Raw genomic sequence first — 2,599 nt, 5'->3', positions numbered from 1 at the left:
ATGAGAAATATAAGAACCCAGAAAGCACAAATCACACAATAATATTCTTAATAGCAACTAATGTTACTACAAATAAATGTGCTTTAACATACCCAGATGCTGAGGATACACCAGGCTGTGGCATGGAGGTGGTGGTAGCCTCCTCCTCACAGAGGATGAGGACTGGTGGTCCTCCTAGCCACCAAGCTGGGCTTTAATGCAGCAGAGTGCACCCCACCAAGGGAGATTTAGTGAACTGGAGAGAGAGGAGCAGGACACTGAGTGGCAGGCTGGTAAAGCAACATTACATGATGTAACAGACACAGCATTTGATGTTATCTGTGTGTATTGAAGCAACTGTCACTCATTAAACTGCATGATGCTATATAATAATGTCCATAGTAAGTAACAGGCTAACACTTTACCTTCTCATAGAGGTCATGCCACCTCTGCTGCCTAGGAGCTGGCCTGCAGCCTCCAGCAGGGCAAACACCTGAGCTGGCAGCCTGCTCATCCACTCATCTTCTCCCATAGCCGTGTGGTTATTGCTCATCTAAAGACACTGACAACAATAAAAAACGCTGAGCATGCAATAATGAACAACGCGCTGTGACGCCGCTGCACTAAATAAACAGTTAATATGCGAATACATACGCGTCCACAGCGATCGTGTAATATAAAGAACGCGTGCTCCTGGTTTTCAAATAATGTACGGAAGCGCTGAACTGAATTATGTTTTCTTTATGTCACTATAACGTGATCTTATCACGTTATAACAAGCTAGCGGCTCATCGCGTCCTGTCATGCTATAACGGGATGAGCCGCTGTTTTACAACGTGACAGCGTCGTATCACGTTATAACGATACAAGACGCTGTTGTAAACGCACGTTTGCAGTATTTACTTACTGACGCGTCGAATCCTTCGTCGTAGATGACCGACTGACTGGAAACGGTTGCTATGGACTCGCTACGTCATCCAATGTAGAATGGAAATGCGCGCTGCCATTGACGCTGTCGAGCGTCGTCGCGCCGCGCGATTGGATGAAATCCAATCTTACATTGGACGGCGGCGTACGCGATAGGCCGAGGAGATTGGAATTGGGACTGCTAATCCATTGTGCACGCGTGGGTTTGAATCCCATCCTCGTCGTTTCATATTTTAAGGTCAACGTTCTGACACAGGATCATCAGTTGATGGTGTCATAAACATTCCAACTTAAGACAGTTTGGACAGTAATACTGGTGTCCTATCTACACAGATCAGTCTATGGAGAAGTCCACAGTCTGTGCATTGGTCCAGCTGTAGGCATTAATGGAAAACCCACATTCAGTAGGTCAGGAAATGAGAATGTGAAAAGGTTCAATATTAATAATAATAATAATAATAATATAAGACACCTGGAGCCACTCTAACCAGATAATGAACTCAAAACACCTGCAAAGGCCTTTAAATGGTCTCAGTCTAGTTCTGTAGGCTGCACAACCACGGGGAAGACTGCTGACTTGACAGTTGCCCAAAAGACGACCATTGACACCTTGCACAAGGAGGGCAAGACACAAAGAGGCTGGCTGTTCACAGAGCTCTGTCCAAGCACATTAACAGAGAGGGAAGGGGAGTACAAGCAAGAGGGAGTACAAATGTTCTGCCCAAACAGGGACTTGAACCCTGGACCCTCAGATTAAAAGTCTGATGCTTCCAATACTTCACTAGTGCACTTCGTAGTGCAGTGAGTCCTGATTGACTTGCAATTGACCCTTTGTACAAGGGGGATTAGCTCAAATGGTAGAGCGCTCGCTTAGCATGCGAGAGGTAGTGGGATCGATGCCCGCATCCTCCAGCCTGCATTTTAGGAGGGAGGGTGTAGCTGGATGGATGAGGATGGATGGAATGTAGTGGACTCCCACCCAGCAGATCAAGTCCCAGAGGTTACAGCATCATTTATTAGCTGAGTTTCCCCTCAGGGAAGCTGCTGTTTACAAGCTGTTTACAGAGAGAAGCAAGAAAACAACAGTCAGCATCTTCCATAAAAACACATGACAATAACATGTGAGACAGAGAGTTTATGATCAGTGCTCCCCCTGCTGGTTAGGACATATGATGACAAGTACCAGTCAAAAGTCACTCAGTGGTTTGTTTTTTTTTATGACTTTCTACATTGTAGATTCATCCTGAAGACATCAGAGCTATGAAGGAACACATGTGGAATGATGTAGTGAACAAACAGTGTTAAACCAAGCAGAATATGTTTGATGTTTGACATTCTTCCAAGCAGCCAGCTTTTGCTTTGATGACAGCTTTGCACACTTTGCATTCTCTCAATCTGAACTGAACCACCAATGCTGTGCAATGCTGACATCTAGTGGTGGAATCGCAGGCTGCAGCCTCCTCATTCCAAAATCAATCCCTCCTCCACATAAAGTCAAAAGTTCTAAATGTGAGTCATTAAATGAGAGGTTCCAGCAGAAACGTCCAAACATCTGAAGAGAAGCTGAGAAGCCTGAGATACAGGGGCTGCAAGCTGTGCTTCAACTGTTCCTGTTTAGACAATAAGAACAGATCACCAATGTCTTTTAATGTGTACAGTGGGTGCAGGAAGTATTCAGACCCCCTTAAATGTT

The 2,599-nt window shown here is 45.1% G+C and overlaps 1 non-coding gene across 1 annotated transcript; it reads left to right on the top strand.

The window, feature by feature from the left end:
- Nucleotides 1-1,745: 1,745 nt before the first annotated feature.
- Nucleotides 1,746-1,818, top strand: trnaa-agc (transfer RNA alanine (anticodon AGC)). Its single transcript has one exon. It is a non-coding gene; the product is annotated as a tRNA-Ala (tRNA).
- The last annotated feature ends 781 nt before the right edge of the window (nucleotides 1,819-2,599 follow it).

This window comes from Parambassis ranga, unplaced genomic scaffold, assembly GCF_900634625.1.
Source record: "Parambassis ranga unplaced genomic scaffold, fParRan2.1 scaffold_163_arrow_ctg1, whole genome shotgun sequence".
NCBI lineage: Eukaryota > Metazoa > Chordata > Actinopteri > Ambassidae > Parambassis > Parambassis ranga.
This window is presented reverse-complemented; position numbering and strand designations above follow the sequence as displayed.